Genomic DNA, 24143 nt, shown 5'->3' on the forward strand with positions numbered 1-24143 from the left:
AGCACAGACATTTATACATTCATGTAATAAAATAGATTGCATTGTGGGTACTTGTTGACAGGTTTATTTTAATTGTTGTGAATATTTATAACTCAGAAGTAGTGATAGGTGTACTGCGAACGTTACATCATTATCTACTAAAGAGGTGATGTTAGCTAGCTTACTCTTGTTAAAAAGAGATAAAATAACACATTGTCAACACAACTGCCCTGTCACTTGATAAAATGCTGTTTGAACAAGAAAGATTTATGATGTATTAAAGTAATACGAGTAAAACATCAGGTAGATGAGTGTAGTCACTGTTTACAATCTGTTGGAGCTTGATAACCACAACCAATGGTATGATGGTCTTAAAAAAGAGTAAAGTAGATTACAGTTTGTTCTGAGAGCGCGCAAGTTTTGTTTTCCATTTTGATGTTCATGAAATTTCTTTGAGTACTCTGAAAACGTCATGTGATTTAGCCTGCTAAGCTAACCCCAAACTCCTCTTTCTGTATCTATTTGTTTTGACTGGACTGTACTGAACATGTGTGATGTTAAGATCTCTCCCCCTGACATTTAAATTAAGCACCAAACTTTGCTAGAAGTTGACCTGGGTTAGGGAGTCTAAGTTCACTATTAGCAGTCAGTGCAAGAAGATAACAGCTGCTATTTCTTAGATATTTTATGTTAAATGTTTGAATTATATCATTTAGAGGTAAAATATAAATTGGATAAGTTCTAAGACTAAGTAAGACTTTAGGTAAAGTACTACCCCTAAGCTGCAAAACTGCAATGTGAAGCCTTTTGCAAATACGTACTAGCTGTCTGTTAGGAACAATCATAACAGCTTGGGAAGTGCCAACTCTGCAGCAAAAAGCATATCTTGTAATACAATTCCACCCAGTCATTACATAATCCCAAATTTGTGTCTGTATACCTCACCAAAACTAGCTATTAATATCTAGTATGACAAGTTTAATACTTTTGTTAGCTGTCTGTTAGCCTTTTCTGCTTCAGATCAGTACTAATAAGGATCGTAAAAGATATTGTCCCTGTGTTTGTGTTTCCTTACATCTTTGGCTTTTAGAAATACCACAAGTCTTCCAAACATTTCCTCCTTGGTTAACCATCTTTGGAGAAGGGAAACACTAATTTTTGGAGCAAGATTTCACTACTGACATCTTACATCTTACTTCTCATGACAGCATACAGCTAGCACAGTACTGTGCTAGCTGTATGCTGTCATGAGAACTTAATGTTTACACTTTTCAAGTGAATTTGCAAATAGCTTATGCAAAACATTTAAAATCTCTCCAGTGCCATGAAATGGAAAATGGACCCTGTTTTGAAAGTGGGCTGAGTTATTAAACTACAAAGGTCTTTTACCTCCACTGACCACACAGTTATGATACAGTATTATGGTACTGGGAGTTGATGAGTTGATGTAGTAAAGTTTTTTTTCTGATAAAACGTGGCTTCCTTCATTATATTCCTCACATCTGTTTTTTTTAAGACAGTACTGTGAAATGTTACTTTTCTAAACAATTTGCTCTAACTTACAACTAAAACTCGTATAATTACGTAACCTTTTATCTGTTGCCGTAAGGAAGCAGGGCTCACATGTGCTGCCAAACACATTTCTGGTAATGAGCTATTATTCATTCACATTCACACACTATCTTGATAATTACCATTTCACATCATTGTGGGAAAGGGCCCCTCATTCATCAGGTATTTAATGCAAATGAGACTCAGATCAAATCTTGCTAGAAATTTTAAATGGAAACCTGAAGTGGTAATTGTCCACTTGAGAAGTGTCTTGTAGACTCAGCTAAAATCTGGAGCAGATAAGCCATCTTAGGTCATCACCATTACGATGAAGTAATCCATCTTGTAAGCATGCCCTTTATAAAATACTCACAAACAGTTGTGGATTTAGTTTAGATTTGTGTTGTTTCTCTGCTTAGTCTGGGTGCTTTCAGTGAAAATGTCAGCGTTAAGAAAAAAGGAAGCCAATGCAAAGAGAATCATCCTTGCCTAGAAATGTCACACAGCTTCCCATTAGAGGAGGAATGTCTCTTCCATTGACCTTTGATGTATAATTTGTAAGCCCAACATGTAAAGAGGAGTAGTTGGCTATTTTTCAACAAAACTTGAGGTTCTTGTGAATTTAAATGAGGTTATGGAGGAGGTTACCCATCCAAACCAGCTCTGACTTCCTACGCTTCCTCATTCCGGAAACTCCTCCATTACCTTTGATTATTTATAACAACAAACTCCTTTTTTATGGTACAATCATATTTGTCTCTTAATACTTGAAGACTGTTTTAATGAGCTCTCTGAAGGTCTACTTCCTCTGCTAGCCCCTGGCTATGTTCAGCTCTGTGCAGCAAGCAACTCCACTAGACCCAGACTATATAAGGCATGAACACTTCCCTACACATGAAGACATGCCATTCTTCCCTTTGACAGATATTATCCAGCGGGGAATGGTGGCTGAAACACTTGAGTAGATCCTTGATTAAAACACGTTGAATAAATAAAGCATAAAGCAAGATTGTAACAGTAATCCAGATCAGAAACATGAGCTGTTTGCCAGTGACATTTATGAAAATAAATATTAATTAGTTAATGAGAAAAGATCTTTGAGTGCTTAAAGGTATATTTTCTGGAGAAGGTAACCTTTTTAGGTGAAAATTACTAATCCATGTGTTCTTTTCACTCCCATCTGTCTAAGCCTGTCTCATTTTTTAATGTTAAAAAGTAAGTGAACTATAGGTGCCCCACTTCCTAATTTGGACACATTATCTTAAACTAATTCTTTCCTGTCCTCTCCTTCTCCCTCTGCCCTCTTGATCCCTGTCTCACTCCCAGACGCCATGATCCAGCTGGAGGAGGATAATCATGCACCCCCAGTAGACAGCATGGACACCAAAAGGCATGCCGCTGAAAGGTGACCTCCAGACACTTCACCTCCCCAAAACTTGTGGTGAGTTAAGCTTCAGAGAATCCATTGTCCTCTAAGATGCCAGTGAGTGGGGGGTTGTGGAACAAAAGACATCAACTAATGTGTTTCTCTCAGGACTTCGTCAAAACTGACTTTGAGGGAAAAAAAAAAATTCAGTGTGATTTTTTTCATCTTTCTGAGGCACTGATTGGTTCATTTATACTTTTGAGTTGCTATTTTCTCCTTTGACTTAAGAGGCAAAATCTGGTTTTGGAAAAAGAAAATCTTTCTTTTTTAATTAAGAGCATGGCTTTTTCTCAAGGAATCACAATATCTGATCAAAAATTTTTTCAGTATGTTCAGTAAGACTTCGCATGTAACATCTGTTCATGCCTGTATGTGTGTGTTTATGTGCATACCTAACTTGAACTTGTTTGATATCCACTCCGAAGGCTTTTCAAGTACTTTACATACACATTATCACACTAGCATACTACCAAACCATAAGTTCTCACTACCATACCCTGCCTGTTTCAACTGAATGTGCTCCCATCAGAACCAAAACCTGTTTTAAAGCAATGAAATGAATATTCTTGTGGCATATTTTTGTACCTTAAGAACCTTTGCCGGGGATTCGCTTTTTACCTTCACGGACCCTGCGCTCCTCTGGCAGCCAGCTCTGAGTCATTCCCAAAGTCAGGACACACACTCAAGGCAGGGTGTCTTTCCACTATTACGGCTCCACCTGCGACATAGCCTGCCAGAGGACCTCAGAGCCATAGAGAACATTTATTTTTTTAAGAAGAGGCTCAATACCCACCTTATTTAGCTTAGCTTTTCGTTAGTATTTATCTTTATTATATCAATTTCTTTTTGAAGCTTAGGTTTCTCATAACACCTTCATTATTTTATAGTCTGTGTCTTATTCATATTTTAGTATTTTAGTTTTTATATTTTTTTATCCTTTTACCCCAGTGTTTCCTCTGGGCAGCCATCTTCACCTGGAGCAGTGATCGACTGTGGTTGCAGGGGCTTGTCACATTGGCTCTTGGTAGAGGTTGGTGTTTGCTACACCTCTCCTCTGGGCCTGTGTCGGTGTCCTGTGGCTGTTGCCGGCTCTCTGCTCCTGGTGCAGACGGCTCCCCTGATGGTGCTTTTTCAACTGGTTCATCTGTCATCAGCCTTAAGTACACTAGTGTGTGTGTGTGTGTGTGTGTGTGTGTGTGTGTGTGTGTGTGTGTGTGTGTGTGTGTGTGTGTGTGTGTGTGTGTGTGTGTGTGTGTGTGTGTGTGTGTTTGTGTGTGCGCGCGCGTGCTGCTCTGGATGAGTGTGTATATAACTGTTGACTGTGGGTTATATGGTTGTGAGGGCGAAGGGTGATGAGTTGAAGGGCATGTGGGATTGTTTTTAATAGACTGTAAAGCTTTTTGTGTGACATTTTTTGTACCAAAAGGGCTTTATAAACAAATATTTGATGGGTTGATTAATTGACATTTATATAAAGCAAGGAGTACAATTTCAAACCCTGACAGGGTGAGGCATTTCCATCTAAAGCAACTAAGTGTTTTTCTCCCTACTACCCTACTACATAGATTAACCCCCACGTGTTGACATCAATACACATTCAACTTTCTACAACTGCAGAGTTTTGCAGTTGTCACATCTTTTATCATAGATAAATCAGAGATCAAAACTTTAAACACTTTTTCTTTCATTCCTGCTTTAAATGGTCCACTTTTAGCAATCTGCAACTTGAAGATGCATCCACCAGCCTGGATGTTGCCTGGATTGCAGAACATTGACCTGATCCATTTTTCCCTACCATCAGCGATGGTGGTTTTGTCCCTGTAGCTCCTCAAGCTGTTCTCTCCCCACTGTGCCCAGTAACTGTCATTTTTTTCTGAATCTCAAGACCACTTTTTTTCCATAATGCTACATATGACAAATGCTGACATTTTTGTCACAGTGTCAACAGGCAAAGATAAAATACACCCTGTGGTTTAACTTGATATGACTTGATATAAGGATGTCCCTGGTGTTGCTTCTGCTATTGAGAATTTGTCACTGTTGTTCTGGGATTTTGACCACTCCGAATCAAATATTTAACTCAGCTAGGCAACAAATCTTTTTAATGATACTAACAGACACAGTAGTCAGTTGCAAAGTCATACAGGAGTTTATTAGTTTGTTAGTATTTGTATAGAAACTCGTCTTTGCTGCAGACTATTAAACAAACATTTCCCCAGCCACTCCTCTTGTCACTCTGCACTAAGCAAGCAGCTGAACCTCTATTTACTTCCTTTTTCTTGTCACGCTCAGCTGAATATTCTTTGTGTTAGAGTTGTCTGTTAAAAGCAGTTCTGAAAAGGGCCAAATGTGTTACTGGGGACCTTAAAAAAGAAACACTGAGGACCCAGGTGTAAGATGCAGTGTTTATTCTGTTTCCTAAAACAAATGAAAAACAGTAAGGCAAAATTGTGTAAAAGTGAGTGCTGTAGTGTGTTTGATGCTCAACAGTTTCTGGATGTCATTTAATTCAAAATGCAGCTGACAGGAAGGACTGTAGTGCCAGCAGCTATGTTGATTGAAAGGCTTGTCAGCTTAAGCCTCTATGCAAAGAATCTGTGAATCCTCAGTGTTTTGATTGAGATTAGGGTGACTTTGGCTAAAGTTTGCCTTGTTTATAAAATTTGCAACAACGTATATGTTTTTTTATTTATTTCCATGCTTGAGTTCTTAAACTGCCTGGAAGAATGGAGCGTGTCAGTATAATGCAAAGTGTTGCACTTTTTCTCATGAGAGATGGAATGTTATTTGTTCTGTTAACAGCAACAGATGCTTAGTTTGAGCATAATTTAATAACTGAGACACAGGCAGGTGTAATTTCATACATAGCAATGATATACATCTAGTCAGTCTTCTTTGCTTGTTATGGGTTTGCTTCAGAGTATTGAAGCAGGCAAATATGCCACACAGCCTGAGACAAATTGATGTTATGTGAATTAGTTACATATTTAGTTTACCTAATGTTTGTTGTTTGAACTAAAGAGAATGGATTGAGGTGGAGCAATACTAGTTATGTGTTGCTATGAAGACGTCCAAATCAAATTCCTCCATATACATTGTTATCCACAGGTGCTTAGTGAAGCCCTTATCTGGGACCAAGTGGGCCTTGAGTTTGGATGTATTATCTGGCAGCTGAATATTTTTTGTAAGACAGATTTAAATTAAACAACATTGTCCAACTTAATACTTATGTGGGAACATGTCATAGGGTGGCATATGGGTGTTTTTCAATCGTCTTTGGGGAGATCTCAAAAATAATGACACACTGGAAAAAAATACTTGAGGCTTTGGATTGTTGTTAGTCTCTGTGCAGAACTGTGGAACATAACTGGGCTTAAGTGTTTTTATTTTTTTTAACAATTGGACTCAGAAAAATAAGCCGTGTGTTTCATCCATGAAAGCAAATGAAAATGTTGATTTTCATGCAGACTCCAAGCTGTTTGTTATTAGCATTAGTAACAGCCCATATAGGGCAGCAGTCCTCAGTGGTCGGCCCAAAGCATCTGTAACCCATTACCTGTGGAAACTAATTAATGGCACACGTGAGACAGAATGAAACAAGATAAACAAACATCACTGCAACAACCATAGGACCAAATCCCCATTTCTACTACAACAACTAATGTGATCTGCCCGTAAAACAGGGAGCATGTGGTGCACTGGAAGCTGTGCAGAACTGCATTTGTGTGGTTTGATTGAAACAAGTGGTCTGAATTCAAATAAGCACCCTAGATATGTCATTGGAGAAGTATTAGCACCACAGGAGGTGAACAGACTGCTTCACAGCTACTGAAATAGATATGGGAGTTAGATTCAGGAGTGGAGAGGCAGGGGTTTTGAATTGCCACTTGTGACCTAGCAGCAGACAGGTCTTGTATTTCTTTGATTTGCTCTCCTGCAGGCCAAAAATTGGGAACCTTGCTACAGTTTCAAAGACTGATTTCAAGGAGGTTAAGGCAACGTGACAAAAGAACATATAAAGAGAATGTAGTGAAATGCTTTTTATTTTTTTTAGCCTGAAGTTCTTTCTTCATTACTGTACCACATAAACGTTTTTCCATTCAGATTAGTCTTTGTTTTAATCAATGAAACCAAATGCCCTGATGATAATTAGTAAAATATGAAATGACATTCTTACTGATGACATTTATGGAGCCAGAAATGAAGCATCAGAGATAAGTTGGTGGAACTGCTGTAAAAAAAGCCATGCCACCACTTAGCATACACTTATCTGTATAACATAAAAGAACAAGATCCATTTGTCAGCACAGCCAACAGCAGGATAGGTTTTTGAGTCATTTTGAGACAGTTGCAGGAAGTCCAGTGACTGTGTACTATGGTCTCTAGTCATCAAATCTGATGTGCACAGCACTGCAGGGGATGTATTTGTCAGAGCTGTCAACCATACTGTGAGGAATAGCATGTTAAACAATAATGGCGTTAATGACAGAAACTGTGTTAAGAAAAAAAATAATTGATGTGGTTTGATTTCACTCTCTTAACATAGAAGATGAGTGGTTTATGACCTGTAGAGCAGCTGGTCAGGAGGTAGCTCAAATGTTTTGGTCTCACTTTTTGGGTGCTGTCATGTCATCTATGGTTTATAGATAATGCGACACACATTAAGTAGAGTTTATGGGACAGAGTAATATCTATGATGCATCTATTTTAAAGCGTGCTTTGAGTTAAATAAAACATACATACATATATATTTAACCTTCATTTAATAACTTTTTGCAAGAGTGCTGCTCTATGACAGCGCACATAAAAGATGATTGATAGCAGACGTTCATCCATTTGAAAGTGAAGAGCCTCAGGCAGTAATTGATGTGGTCTCTGAAAATGAACACAAATAAACATTAAATTAAAGTAAACACCTAAAAAACATCTTTTTTTCATCAGCTGCCTTCACACTAGGCTCATTTCGCATGTAAGAAATGGTGCAAATGCACAGTGTAAGTGCTGTTTCTCCACTCAAAGTTCAGTGGGTGGACAGTCTCACAGCATATCTGTGAGTGCGGGTATAACAGTGAGGATGGTTAAAAGCACTCGAGCATTGGATGGAACTCAGTCAGCGTGCATTTAATTTGGCTTCGTGGTAACAGCAGGCACAGTCATGGTTATACAAGAGATATGGACTGGCACATTTGGGCGTGTGAGTGTAGGAGGGCACAGAAGTGTTTTTGTCACCTCATTTCTTAGCATACGATTACCTGTGGAAAGTAATGTGCTCATCCCACATTTAATCTTTCTTATCTTTTTGTCACATGCAGGTTGATTTGTTTGAATGTTGAAGATGTTTAGAGGCAGATTGTTGTCATTGACATTGTTGTCAATAATAAGCAAGGTAACATATAATTTATGAAAGAGTCCCCTCAAGCATTGTTACTAATAATCAAGGACGATATACAGCGAAGTGGAGAGTGATGTCTTCATATTGTGAGAAATTTCATAAAAATGGACTCCAGCAAATCTGTAAACCTTACAGTACACAAAGTAGTAGGCAGGGCTGGGTATTGCTCAGAAACTTTCAATGTTGGTTTCTCAAAAAGTACTGTTTTCAGTACCAGTTTACATTATTATATTTATAATGTCAATTTTAACAGAAAGGAAATAATATCACACATGCAGTTTTCTTTTGAAAAAATTAACGAATATCTGTCTGTGCAAAAGACCAGTCGCAAACAAGTGACAGGTCAGTATGAGTGCACCTTAAATGAGTTTATAATTGTAAATGAACTTTAGTCTGCTGAATTTTACGAAATAATCCTCCTCCTGTGTCCAGGGTCGGAACCACCAAAAATAACTAAAAGAGACAAGTGTAAAGTATGATTCATTTACATGCAGACGTCTTCTGGGGCTGCAGCATACGTTATAAATCATAGATGCTGTGTTCCACGCTAAAAAGTGCACCTTTCTGAAGTGTGCCAAATCAGAGAAGTGAACTGTGCCTGAGCATGGCACACTTGCGGTCACACTGGCCAAACAAAGTGGACTGTAGGGTTAAAGCATGCTTGGTAACGGTATGGAAGACCAGTGTGACTGCTCTCTGAGAGGTGCTGCTACATTAGTGAGGAGGAATTGTCTGTCTGTTTTGGATAGGGTAGGGGTGTGCTGGGGATGAATACATGCTTTCACATCAGTCCCTGAACTCCATCAAAGACGCTAGGTTTGTTGGTAGTCGCTTTTGTTCCCACTAAAAAAGATGCTAGAGAGGTCTGACATGTCAATAAATACAGCAACAGAGCCGCTAAGTTGGCAACAATCTGCATGCAGCAACCATGTGTGACTTTATAGCCAATCACCGGTGGCATTATCAGATCTTGATCACACAATTCAGTGGTTCTCGAACTTTTTTCAGTCATGTACTCCCTATGATGTATATTTTTTTTTCTGCCAAGTACCCCCTAACAACCACAAAGCAGTTTTGGATGGAAACAAGAACATAGCACTGTACTCTCAGTGTCTATTGAATATGATATTAAATTTATGAACTTAAACTTATGTTGGATTCAAACATTGATTAAATAAATGTTGATAAAGGAAGGAGTACAGACAAACCTAACACGTACCCCCATTTGAGAACCAATGACATAATTAACCAAAACTGGTACTAAAACTTGCCACTGAAAGACGAGGCATGTTTGATACTTGGTACTACTGCTGCGTTTTGGTCAGTGCCATTAAAATCCGAAGTTCAGTAGCCAGCCCTCATAGTGGGAATAACACTGTTGCAAATCAGTGTTTAATGGATATTGAAATATGATACCTAAACTATATCTGTACAGAGTAATTGTGTATAGAAAAGACAAACAAGCAAGGGAAATATGATGCAATGCGGCTTCAAACGTGTTTGTCAGAATCTTATAATAAAATAGATTTACAACATAGGAGTAGAGAAAATCAGGACAAAACATGTTGGCCATTTGTTTTTCAATTTCTGATGGTGACAACAGATAAACAAAAATGTGGAGCAGGTAAGGAATTTGTATTCTGGGCTGCTTTCAGGCCGTAATGAAAACAATCATTTCTTTCTGCTCTCTTAAGGATTAGAAAGGCTTCCTTTGAGCACCCTGCCTCTGCTATCACTGCACATCAAGTATTATATGCATCCAATCTCCATCATTAAATGTCCGCTATAGCTCCTCTCTTCCTGATCAAGCATCTCACACTGGAACTTGGCAGAACACAAGATGAAAAATACCAAGAGAGACCAGTTCAGAGAGCTGTATGGCATTTCAAATATTACTAGATGTACCATTTGGTATTCATCGGCAGTTTTTGGTACTTAAATTTGCAATTACGGAATAATCCTTGACTTAGTGAAGAAATCTCTGATCTAGCAAGTCTATTAAAGTACACATGAATGCACAGACACACAAACCATACTCTGCTGAAGTCTGCGAGTCTGCACAGTCTTTTAATAACACTGCAGCAGGAATAAGTGTCTTAAAAAAAGCAGAATGTTTGTTTTCATGCTCCTTAAAAACTCCTCATCTGTGCTCAAGGAGTATCTCACTCATTAATAATTTCCCAGTTAAAGCTTAGCGTGTGGAAGCAGATGTTCTTTTTCTAGGAATTCACAGACCATGTTTTTTTCAGCCTCAGTCCTGATGCAAGTAATTTGTTTTGTAGTGTTTTATGAGTCCAGAGGTCTGATTGTGCTAAATAATGCATGCTAGAATAAGTCATCTGTGGTGTGATTCTACTTTACTCCAACCTTTCTCTGTCCCCACACATATCCCCACCCACACAAAACCTATTCATTGTGCAAAATTCTTGAGTAAAAATAGTCTCACAGTTATTTTGTATATCATCTTTAGATCCAGTATTTCTTTGCATTGCATAATATATTAAAAGTAGTGTGTCCGCAGGGACAGGAAGGTTTGGATTGTCTTTAATGCTGAATATTAAATGCAGCACTTCAGTAACACAGTGCTGCAAAACTCTCACTGATATAAGTGGAGAGCGACATTTTCACCTTTCTCTATCTTTCTTCTCGCCCATTTCATTTAAACTGTATCTCTGGAGAAGCTTAAATGGGTTTTAATGAGCGAATGATGTGATTTTGAGCAGTGTCTGTATGACTTGTACAAGTGATTTTTCAAAAAGATATCTCTGTTGGAGCTCTCATCACGTACATCTCTAGGATTGCTGGAATTGCTCAAATTTGTGATTTCATTCCCAAAGTGGCAATTTTAGATTGATATGTTAACCCTGACCAAACATAAATTTGTTATTGGAGCACTGTCAACTTATTGTTTTATGCTTTATAAAGATATTTTTTGCTTTTACCCCAAATACTTCTTTACATTGTACACCCACTGTTTGTGCAACATTTTTCTCCTCCTGTGTATGAACAGGTTGTTTTCCTGCCCCTTCCTCACTGCGTAGAGCTGTTTATGTATGTATGTATGAACGTATGTATTGGTTGCTTTAGGGGACAGTGGTGAACTTCACAAACATGAGAGTGCTGAGGCAGAGAGGCCCCATGGGTAGAAGGTGTAGCCTCTGGGGACAGACTGAGGAAGTCATGGGTTTTAGAGGAAAGGAACCACAGCTGTAACAGTGTTACTGATGACTTCTTTTGCCCTGGGGTCTGATGGAAGAGGTGATTCATTGCAAGTTTTTACAGCTCCCCCATTTTTAAAACTTGTAAGATAATTTGTAACATTTAAGAAAGTTTGTAATAATAAGCTAAAGCAGTATTTTTGGTAAATTTCATGCCCTGCCTTGCTCTTTTCCACCACTCTCCAGCCTTTTTTCACCCTCTCTCCCATCCACTGAGCTCTAGGGTGGGTGATTGCACAAATTATGTTGCCTGTAATGAGTCTAATTTGGTCTACTGCCATATTGCACAACCCTTTGGCCAAGTCCCTGTCCTGCACTTTACCACCTCATCCACCGGCTGCTTTGTCCAGAGGCAGCTTTGGCTCAATTTGCTGCCTCTTTCCATCAATATGTTTGCTCCGCAGCAATCTTCCTATCCCGAGATTGAGTTTTATCCTTCTGCGAAATGCTTGCACTGTGCTCAGCGCTAATCTTCCGTGCCTTTGGTGTACCTGTCCAAAAATGTCCACAGTTTTTGTGCCTTTCAGGTGTTTGATACAGACACTTGATACAGGAAGTCTTAAAGTGCTTTGGAATGCAAAGGCCACTCATTGAACCTCACAACCTATCCTCTAAAACATCTCAGATTCTTATACATTAATCTCCAGCTGCCTATGACTCTTTCAGCACAGAGAAGATGTCAGCTTTTCATCTCAGTAGGTATAAGCTGGAGTAGGAGCTGCCCCTTTTTGCTTCTTTTATAATCCACACACCATTTTGATGCAAGTAATCACACCGACTGGAGCTGGGCCCTTTACAGTTTTCCTTGTTGTGAAACACTTCGAAGGAAAGAGTAATCCTGCATGGTTATTGATTCATTTTTCTTTTTCTTTTAGTTCTTGCTCATGGGCTTTTATCTCATTTTTGTCTGGATCTTAATTTGTCTTTACTGATACACTAACAAATAGAGAGCGTTGATTGGGCATTGACTGGTTTGGGCAATCCATCCTCTGAATCAATGCGACACAGACAAAAGAAATTAGGGATGGATACCGAATTAGGTACTTTTATGGGTATCAACCCAGTTCTGTCAAAAGTACGAGGCACCAATTCTCATAAAATCCAAAGGTACCATGCTAAGGTACCAAAATGCATTTTTGTGACTGTGAGGGAGTGTAAAAGTAGGCAAATTGTCATGCTGGACATAAACACAGCATTGTATACATTGAAGAATAAATGTGTTAAATTGAAAAACTTTTATGCTTTATTATCAAACAAATTGATATTTTTTACTACATAAACACAAAAAAGTACAGAAAATTGGTACCAGAGTACCAGTACCAATTGCCAGGTACTGGGCATCAGTACCGTATCGTTTTAAATGTGAAAGGTACCCATCCCTAAGAGAAATGTTTATTTTCTTCTTCTTCTTCTTCTTCTTTTCTTCTTTTGTCTTTCTTTATGTGTGATTAAAAATGTGCTGGTGGCGATGCAGCAGCATTGTAAAAACTTGAGAACTGTTCCTAATGAAAACTCAGTTTTGATGTGCTTTTGTTGTTGGAAAGAGAGGCAGCAGTTGTTCATTTTAAGAAGGTTGCATTGTTTAAACGTGAATCCTGCTCTGATGAGAAGGTTTTATTTAGCCTGTTCTTTCTTTTTTGCGAGTTGCTGGTTTGGCAGTATTTTCTTAAAAAGAAGACAAAGCTAGTTAAAACCATTAGGCAGTGCTGCCTCTGTCAGATCACTGGTGCCTCTCTTAATGACTTTTACCTCCTGTTTGCAGCACAGACAGACAGACACAGACTGTACTTCCTTCTTTTGCCATGTTGTGAGTAGTATCAGTGGTAAAAGTAATATGTTTGTACAGTTGTGTGGTTAAGAACAACTACAAAGCAAATGACCCTATGGGGGACATTAACTGGGATCTACTTTCTAGGTTTTACTGTAAGTAAGCCTCCAGATTCCACCTGCAACTTGAGCTTTAACCACTTTTTAAATTATGTCAAAGAGGCCAAGGCTATGCTGTGATTACTTAATCGGTTTCTTTTCATTTGACTTGTAGTAAAACCTTCAAGGAAAGTTGTGCACTTTACTTTTCACATGTTGCACACCCACACATGTGCAGCCATCTTTCAAAACTTTTTCTCCACAACTCCTCACTTTCCCTCACCCTTTCCCCCCTTTCCACAAAACTCCCCTGTTTTATTATCCTTCCTACTCCAGCTGCCAGAACACACAGTCTCACACCTGCCTGAGACAGTGTCCAGACGTATTTCTCCAACTTTTCTCCTGTGGCATAAATATATTTTCATGTGGCTTCTTTTCGATGCACGCTGCTTCTTTGTCAAACCTGCAGGTGTGTTATCCTGTAGATATCTGGGGTGCGTTGGTGGAAACAGAGCTGTAGTATAACCTCTGTATTCTTTTAAAATATTCAATACATACATCCTCTCTCAGAGCGCTAGAGGAATTTTAATGGATACCTACCGTACAGTGTCATATTTTTTACATAACGGCTTTACAACTTTAAAAGTGTTTACACAGCTTTATATAAGCAGAACATAAAATACTTCTTGACTGGTCGCACAAAAAGAATTTCAGCTGTATAGAATTTCAGCTAGGATCTGAACATCATCAAGGTTCTTTATGTTACTGCTTCATTTAACTTAAGTGTTGACAACTCGTTCCTTATGCTTTATAGTCCCTGTGGACCTCACACAGACTTTAAAGAACAAGCAGTGACAAAAGCTCAGTTTAGGTCTACACACTGGAACAAACAGAAAATATTCTAAAACAGTCCATTTGAAGGAAGGAACATTAAATTGAGGACAACCACTTACCATTCATGTGCACATAATGAGTTTTTCCTACTAAGCTTACTTGTTCTCTCACTAAAACTTATTGCCTGCAACAAGGTAGCATTTCTTGTTAGAACAGACTTTAAAGCAGCCATTGTGAGACACAAAAAGTACCTAGCTTTAGGTTATTAGTCCCCTTTTTTTTTTTTCTTTCTCTCTGAATTTCTGTGACTCTAAATCATCTAGTCTCACTGCCCCTGTTGTGATGTGCTGTGGGAGTGTGGTTGTACAAAGAATTTGTTCCTGTAACACAACGTTAATGAGACATCTCTAAAACTGTGAGGGAAATTAGCAACGCCAGATAAAAAATGTTGTTGAAAGCCCTGAAGTTACATATGGACATGTATCATTTGTTTATAGTTGTACAGTTCTACAGTTTCATTTAGCAGACACTTTTATCCAGAGCGACATACAACACAAGAAAGAATGCAGACAGAAGGAAAACCTTAGTTAGTGTGACAACAGTACTACAAGTTATTCGGCTGCAGGTGCTGCCATTAAGTGCAGGATTTTTTTTTCTTTTATTTATTTATTTTTTAAATAATGTAGAATTATCTAGCCAATTAACTACAATTAATTGCTGTACAATATACATCAACCTTCAACAACAGTAGTTAGTGCTAAAAATTTACTAAGAGCTGAGTCTTACAGGGTTAAAGATAGTAGTAAATCTAATAATTGCAGCAGAGCTAATTGCACTTCCTCGGCTAATATTAGCATGTAGAACTAAAATGGTGAGCATAGATTTATTTGATTGGTAAACATCAGCTCAGAAGCATTGGGACATTTTGAGTGTGCTGATTATGATGATCATGGCACCTCTCATGAAATTCTGCCTCAATAGCCCAATGATGTAGAGTGTGTTGAAAGTAGCGGCAGTGGTTTGTGAACAATTTTATGTTTCAAATATGGCGTCTTGGTTTGTCACCTTCTTGATTTTTGTGCCCCCTGTGTTCAAACTGGCAACTTAAACTTTTTTTTTTTTGATCTTGTCTTTATACAGACATGTTTAAAACATTTTCATCTTTATATCTTTAATGAGATATAATAAATAACATCAGTGTTCATTTCAGTCCATTTTATGACCAGCCAAAATGCCCCCGTGGCTTACAGGAGCTTTAAGTTTTCATGTTATACAAGCTATAGGCTAAATCCTTAGCAGCTAATAAGACAGTTGCAATTGTTAATCTACTGAAGCTAACAAGCTATGCTCAGGATAGATAATTACATACTAGTTTGTGCTTTCACATGAAACTCAGATTTTGTATCCCACTGCGAACAATATAGTTATTTTAAAAAATCTTTGCCCACCGACTCTGCTGAGACATCATCGACTTTCATTTTCTTGTGTTGTGAAATGTGTGGGGAAAGAGCTGGAGACACCAAACTCCTTTTTCTCTCTGACTGTAATTATATTGATTTCAGATGTGTCATTTATTTATAGGTGTCTATGACTTGCTTTAGTACTCACCTTTCGATGAACCTTATTTTTTTTCGACTCTGCTGGCTTTATTTTTGCCTAAAGAACCCTGCTGGGTCTCAAAGAGCCTCTTGCATGGCTGTAGTATTTTATACTTGTTAATAGAAATGTCACAATGTTATCCCGAGGCAGTGTACAATACACGGGAGCTTTGTCTTAGAACAAAACCAAACTCCTGCACACCTCAGAAACACAAATCAGGAGCAGCAGGTCTCACATGTTGGGCTGATGTATTTAAGTTTTTTGTTCCATTAGGTCCATACATCTTCATTGGTTTTCTGGCAAAAGACCAAAGAAGGAGAAGCTCAAAGGAAAATGAGCAGTTTTCAGCCAGGCATGTCTCTCAACTTTACAAATTTCCTCCAGCGTCTTTCAAGTTACGAATGAACGAGTAGCACCTCATACACAACATCAAAGAAGGGCAACACACTGTCTTGCTCTCGTCTCTGACCCACTGTCATACCAGTTTAGTTATTTGGTTTGCACAACCTCTCAGGAATTTTTTCCCTTTGTGAAGTTGATGATTGAAATCTGGGCATGCGTCATGATGTTGTGATGATGCATCATCAAAGTGTACCTGCTGGAGCTTGTATCCTAGAACTGTTTTTTATGATGATACTTTTTAACAGCTTCCACATCCTCTAGCCTGTAGAGAGAGGATGAATGATTGAGACTTCTACGCAGAGATAATTTTTCCCATTGGACGAAGAAAATACACTCAGGTGTTCTGTTCTCGAATGTCTCAAAGGGCAAGCCAAACCACACACTGTGTACATCATTTCTTTGATATAAGACTGAAAGTCAAAGCTGGTAAAACATCCGTCATGTTGGAGCTTTTGACACACTCTTTTTGTAATTTTGTCCTCAAATTCCGAGGCCACACCGGGCAAGTCTGAGTTAAACTGAGTCCTGAAGCAAAATATGTTTTCCTTATCACAAAACACAGCTTCTGCTTTCCTTTTGTTTTCTGCCAAACTGTACCTTCCTACCTCTGCCTGGTCTCACACCTGCATCTACCACACGTTTCTCTTTTTCTTCCTCATACTCCCTTCATTTCTCTTTCACTGGCCATTTACTACAGGCAGAGTGTCAAGGAGAAGCCAGTCTTGTCGTGATGCATTGTGGTGTAATTCACAGATTTGGCTTTTGTGTGATAGAGACCACTTATAGAACAAGGGGACATCTGTGCTGTGGACCTGTGCTGCTCTCAACTGAAATAAACCATGTGTGCTCGCGGAGAGAAACAACACAGGTTTAATTCCCATATTCCCTCAACAGGAGAGAGCACATTTTTCTCATTCAGCTCAACGTTCAACATTTTGTCGTTTTCATACGAGGGGAGCGTTCACTTTCTCATGTGCTTTCCTTTTATCCTCCATTCATACTCACCTCCTCACGCTAACGTTTGATTCGTTTCCAACTTTAGCTCCACTTGGAACCAAACTCCCTTTCGTCTGTAGGTCAAGGTGTCAGAAGATCTGGATTGATGATTCTGGCTTTAATTAGTATAGCCTGTTTTAGTGATGTCAGCAATTCTTTACAGGCTATGCTAATCTGTGCCAGAATCAGCAATGCAATTGGGACGGAAGCATTTCTCCATGACGTATAAAAAGGCTGTATATTGCACTGCTGTCAGTTCATGAATTTTTCTTTTGATGTATCACAAGTTTTGAGACATCCTTTGAAATATCACACAGGAAGAAAAAATAGTTCATCAAAAATAAAAAAAATGGAAGTTGATAAAGGCCGTGTGTCAGGGTGCAGGTCTGCAGACAAGCTATTTGTAATCACAGAGATGAAAAATGCCAGTGAAGAGACGCCTTATATGTCTTCGATGCTGCAATCAAGTGGCCTTTCCTGAGACATCCACAACTCGATGAGTGTAAATGTCAATAGATTTTGTCAGTCTCTCCTCCTCTCTCATTTTCTCATTTCACCTTTGGATGTTGTGTAAGAAAGATCACTGGGATGAAAAAGCATGGGCAGTGCTGGCTCCAGGAGCTGATGCCATGTTCTTTGGCTGTGTTTTCCATTAACCTGTCATGTTAGAGGGACCTAACCTGTTGGCGCTTAATTTAATAGCCAGGCCTTTGAAAAATCATTATCTCTGCAAAGGCTGGTTTGACCCTCACAGTGATGAATATATGAGGCTGTGTGCTGCTCTTTATGCATAAGAAGATATTTCATATAGAAGTGATTCTTAAGGTTTCAGCCTGGTTTGGACCCTTAAATTGGACTCCTAACAAATCCACTGTGTTGACCTGATTATAGCTTGCCATTCTTTCTGCTTTGAATGTTTAAGCACTATCTAGTTCTCAACATAGGATTTGCATTGTTAGTAACGCTGTTTGCAGTTTTTATTAAGATTCACATTAATACACACTCACATTGTACTCACGGAAAGTCATGGAATGACAACTGATAATGTCTATGTTTTTCTTCCCTCCTCTAATCCAAGTTTGGGAGAATCCTGCTATCCGTCTAAAACAGGGGTGGCCAACCTGTGGCTCGCGAGTTGAATGTGGCTCTTTGCCTTTTGGTGTGTGGCTCTTCGATCCATTCAAAAAATGTATGTATATATAGTTATGAGTAGTGGTGTGCCGATCAATCTAAACTATATGGATGCCAACGTTGGGATCAGTTGGGACTGATACTGAAGTTTCAGTTTTTCTTCTCTAGTACAAATTTACAACAACACAATAAACCTCGCTTTGAATATTGGAAATGTAATGATTCTCATTTTATGTCATTTTGTTTATGTGTGAGAGGAAGTGTGTTTGTACGACCATTTGTGTGGCATGGCTTTCCGTAGTACCACGCTCATTTTTGTGGCTCTTGGCTCTCTGACTGGTTGACCACCCGTGGTCTAAATCATCAAAGTCTTCACTGCTCACTGAGCGCATTGAGCTAGTTTGTAAGCTAGTTAATTTGCAAGTAAATGCTGAAATTATTTCAAGCAAATGGTCAAGCTCCATCTTGTCGAGTGCTATGAATATTTGTCAGATGGTTGTTGGAAAGCTTGCTAGCTATTTCCAAGTTGCTTAGTTTGATTCTCACAAGACATGTGGCTGCATTCTTTGTGGTAAGATTGATCTGTTGATAGTGAGGAGCTGCTTCCTGAACACACAGAGGGGCTGTAACGTGTATATTCAGGGTCAACCCTATTTCACATTTCGAAGGCTTTTTTTTTTTTCCACGGACAATCAGACCCTATGTTCCCACAGCTTAGAAATCATCACAATCATTGCAAGGACAAATTAATCTGGCTGATAGAAAGGGGTTTTGGCCCAAAGCAGTTTTAACATGCTGAACCCTTGTTTTCATTTCTTTAAGTCAGACTAACAAAACTAGAGAAAATCTTAGAAATGTGGGCTTACAATCCCACCCCTAACTAAATGTAAAGCATTATTAAAAAAATATATAAATATATATTTATATATAACAAATGATCCCTCATTGTGCAATTTAACTTAAGCGGTTGTTCATTAGCATTTAGAGTTAGAACTCATAGCTTTATTGATAAGTAAAACCCCCCCCACTCCTGTATTGATCTTCTTTTGATCAGGTTTTCAATAATTACTGAACACAGCGCATTTAAACTACGGAAACATACGGCTATCCCTCACAAAATCTCGCCATTGTCAGTTTTTGCAGCTGCAGGCTGTAGCACTGCATGCATCCAGTTATAGTGGCGTACAGGTAAGCTGCCTGTAAAGCAGGGCTCAGAGGGACTGGCATTCTACTGCGGCCTTTGATTGGCAGGGGAGCAAATGGCACTAGCATCTGGAGGCTCTCAGATCAGACCCTGATGAAATATGCAGACACACACACACACACACACACACACACAAGTATAGATAGATGAATGAGCACACATGCAGTCCAGCTTGTTACACGTCTTCTGCGTTGTTTGCATCCTCATAGGTGGACCCTGCTTTGAATCAGCCGAGAGGAAATGTGCTCTCATTAACATAATCACCCTCAGAGTTTTTCTTGTGAACAACCCTTCAAGTTTAACGTTTTAACTAATTTGTCATCAATCATTATATAGCTATAGCCGATCATCTAATTAAGCCCTGCTGCCCCTCTGTCTTACTCACACACAATTTGCTACATGTTTAAGACTTGTTCTGATTGATTTTGGAATTTGGTGTATTAGTCTCCTGTTTACTGTCATGTGATCTGGATCTATGTTGATGAATCATCTGTCTTTACGGCAAACAGCAATTCACTTGCATGTTTAAGATTCCATCCATCTTGTGCGGCCGTTCCTAAATCCCTAATGTGGCCGTTTAAATCAGACTCGCAGAGCATTCAACTTTACAGAAAGCCAATGATTGCATTATCCTCCCTCTCTTTACATCAACTCAGGCCCAATGAAGTTAATGCTCTTAATTATCCACTCCCCAGTCTGGCTTTTATTCTTGTCTCTATTTTGTCTCCTTAATCAACTCATCAATGGAAATAATATTTAAAATTTTCCAGGCAATTATGTTAATGTAACTTGGGAAAGAAACTTAAGTGATTGGTATAACTTTTTTATTTCCCTGCTGCTGATACAAATCTCCATACAGATGATTTTTCTTTCTATGTAATAAAATTAGGGACCAAAGTGCTGTATTTACGGATATTTCTTTGTAATATTTTAGTTGCTTGCAAATGCATGTGACATTTCAGTATAATACTCTCCCTGCTCAGTCTGTTACCTGTAATCCTCCACTCAGGGATAGACCCTGTTTAACCTTGCTGATAACATCCCGGCTGAATGGTGCCGATCAGCAGAGCTCAGTTAAAGTGCAGGGCCTCCTGAGGTCACCTCTGCTCAGTGTTACACTCCAGAGCACCAGGCCCCTCCATTTAGAAGGTAATTCAACTCATTACCTCCCCAAACTGTATGCTTGCAAAGTGTTATGCCTGAGCAGCTATAGGCTGTTGAGCCGCCATGCTTTATGAGGTACCCAGTATGTGTGTGTGTGTGTGTGTGTGTGTGGGCGGGTGGGTGCCAAGCAATCACTCAGGCTGAATAGCATTCCTCTGTCTCCAAACATTGATAAGAAGCTAAGAGCCTGAATGTCCCTATTTGCATCGTTGGCTGCAGCAAAAAAATAAACAAACTATAACTCTAGTTGAATTCTCACTTTTCATTTGCAGTTAATCCAAAAATATGAAAAGTAATTGGATTTCTATTAATTTGAAAGGGTATTCATTTGAAATAACGTGAATTATTGAGAATGAAGCTGTGGAGTGCATAACATTACTTTTTGCATAGCTTCACCCTCTGCTATTTTTTAAGTCCAAGTAATATTATATTTTCTTCATGCTGATTTCCAAGAGGAATGTGGTGTGCTGATTCAGACTCTGACACACTTTAATCACCATCTAATGTAGTGTTATTGGAGTTAGTGTTGTGAGTTTTGCTGTTTGTCATTTTTACTGTGGCACTTACTTTATGTCAGTACTCTCTGTAAGCGTAGTGAAAACTATTTCATGCATGCAGCACTGTTTTATGGGAATGCTTGATATGTATTTGTTGCATCAGTGTGATGATGCAGCTCTTCTGCTGTGCTCTTCATTATTGTACATGCTCAAGCGAGCTTTGAGACAGTAAGCAGAATGTAGTTTCACAGCTCATGGTGTCACATCAGACAGTTTTTCCACTGTGAGTCTGGTTTTACCCAAGGTTTCTGCCTGACAGGGGAAAGTTTTTCGTGCCCCTGGTGCAAAGTACTGCCAAAGGCTGGCTGGAGGTGGGTCTGTGTTTGGTCTATCTGTAAATAACTTCATAAGCTGAGTTTCCACCAAGCAGTCCGGTTCGGTTCAGTATGGTTCGGCACGATTTGGTACAGTTACGCCTGATCCCGTTTGCATTTCCACAGCAAAACTGTGCCCTCTCGTGGTGGGCGGCGTGTAAGCTGGATGCCGAAAGCTGCAGCTGTTAAACAATGGTGTGACGCAGTAGCAGCGCAACACAGTTTAACCCGCTAATAAATCCATCGAAGAAGAAAAACGCAACACATTAAACAAAGAGCATAGATGGAAGACATGCTGCATTTCATCCTCTCTGTGATTGGCATGTAGCTCTTTGATACAAAACGCAATCAAGCTTTAGTTCAGAGAAGTCTGTGTGCCGCTAGGAGAAATGCAGTTGCTGTCAGGGTAAGTGACGATTCTTTTGACCAATCAACGGTCTGCAGTGTGTTGCTCCACCTTCCGAGAGTGGATCGGTTCACTCTGGCTCCCATACGAAAGGGTCCCAAAAAGTGGGACGGCTCGTTTCGGTTGTTTGGGGATCTGTCCCGGGATAAGTCAGTGGAAATACCACAAAATGCGCGCCGAGACGAACCGAACCGGTCTGCTTGGTGGAAACGTGGCTATACAGATGGGGGTTCAGACCTGTTCTCTCTGTGGAGAGGATAACTTGGTTAGTATTTGGTGTTATATCATTAAGAATTGATTGAAACAAGATGATGATCATTGACTATAAACCCACTGGATTGACTAAACCAATATTTGAAGATGGATGATTGTGAAAAAAAAAAATTACAATGGACATGTTTTAGTTGATGTTTTTGAGACCAATATGTATTTGAAACAGGCAAAGTAATAAATGATGACACTTAGGTTCCATATAGAGAAACCGTTGTACACAACTTTTTAAAATTGACTTGTTTTTCACATTATATCAAGAGTTTAACAAAGAGATGAAAAAAACATAAAGACGTTTTTGTTCTTTTCTCTCTGTTGGACTTCAATAAAACTTCTTCTCTTTATAATACTTTTGGTTGCACAATACTTTAAATTAATGCTTTCCATTGTCTTCTCTTGTTCAGTCTTTGTGCCTTTCCTCTGCCTCCTTTCTTTTTCTGTGCTGTTTCAATGACAAGGACAGAGTGATTGATCCATGGTCCTTTTTTCAAACTTTTGGCATAAAATCAGACTGATGTAAGTTTAATAGAGAGTCAGTTCCAGTATGATTTCTTGTTCAGCACTCGTGCACCTGTGAGCCAGGCTCTCCCTCGACCTCTGGGCCAGGCTCTCCCTTGGCCACAAGCTAAGCTAACTGCCAGTGTGATTTGTGTGGTGTAATAATACTCACAGCCATTTCCTCCGTGAATTATCGGAGCCAAGAATACCACCCTGGCCCCGCAATTAATGACACTCCATTGATTCAGTCCATTTCTCTTGGCAAGAGAAAAACTCCCAGAGGGTTATTCCTCCCAGGGGAATCACAAGTCCATCACAGATTTCTTTTATTGCTTAATGCACTTAGTTTAAATTTTCCCTCGGGAAGAAAAGCGGCAGAGCTTTACCAAAATATGAACCTTAACACACCTTTAATCAAGAGTGTGCTCACCGTCTCTTTTGCAGGAGGGTGCTGTGTGAATTATTTGCAAAAGCTACTGTTGTGTTAAAGTGGATTTTTATGCCCAGTCAAACATGTCTGCTTTTCAACATTTCATTTCACCCAGTGAGACGGAGGTCAGTTCAAGCTGGCTGACATCTGAATATTCATGATTAGTTCAAAGTACCGTCAGGGTTGGATTAGAATTCATTTTTACCAGCTCATTTAGGAGTATTCATATGATTTGGTTTGAAAGCCAAGATTTAAATAGCAGGCTGGATTATTTCCTATCCCTGAGGATTTCAGTAGGAAGGCTGAAGCCAGCCTATAAAGTACCATGATAATTCTCTCCATTGTTACCTTAAGAAATGGCAGCAGGGTTCAGAAAAAAATGATCATTATCCTCCACCAGTGCCGCTCTCTCTTTTGTGGTCCATTTTCTGCCTGTTACTATTCCTCCCCTGTCTTTTCTCATGCTTTTGCACACTGTACGCCGTATTTAATCAGGAAAAACCCTTACACATGCACTGGCTGACAGAAGGCACAGAAAACCTTCCATCAGCAGTATAAGTCAGGGGACAGTGTTATGGTCTGAATCCAATACAGGGGGACACAGAATCCCGCAGCAAGAGCCAGAGGCGAAGGCTTTTGAGAGGAAAGTAAGAGCCCTCGTATGGATTGAGTGAGATAAAGGACAGAGTTTTGGAGAGAGTTTGGAGCAGTGTTCAGCTATAAAACTGCTAACTTTTGAAACTTATAACATCGAGCATTAAAGATTCACCTTGAATCAACCCAAATGCATTTTCTTCCCTTTCGTGACCGTGCTGATGGGTCGATCTGTACACACTGTAACAGACTCTTACTGCAGGGGGCCTCAAGCAGCTGAAAATGTGATGTAAAAATACTGCATTTATATAA

At 39.2% G+C, this 24143-nt stretch overlaps 1 protein-coding gene across 1 annotated transcript in view; it reads left to right on the top strand.

Annotated features, from left to right (window-relative positions):
* The window catches only part of chrm3a (cholinergic receptor, muscarinic 3a), a 99906-nt gene that overhangs the window by 28962 nt on the left and 46801 nt on the right, over positions 1-24143 (top strand). The window contains exon 2 of the mRNA XM_074675784.1: positions 2857-2971. The gene's annotated coding sequence lies outside the window, so the exon portion shown is untranslated. The remainder of the gene's footprint in view (positions 1-2856; positions 2972-24143) is intronic.

Source organism: Halichoeres trimaculatus, unplaced genomic scaffold (genome assembly GCF_033239565.1).
Source record: "Halichoeres trimaculatus isolate MK-OKI-2021-1 unplaced genomic scaffold, fHalTri1.1 fHalTri1_scaffold_8, whole genome shotgun sequence".
Taxonomy (NCBI): Eukaryota; Metazoa; Chordata; class Actinopteri; order Labriformes; family Labridae; genus Halichoeres; species Halichoeres trimaculatus.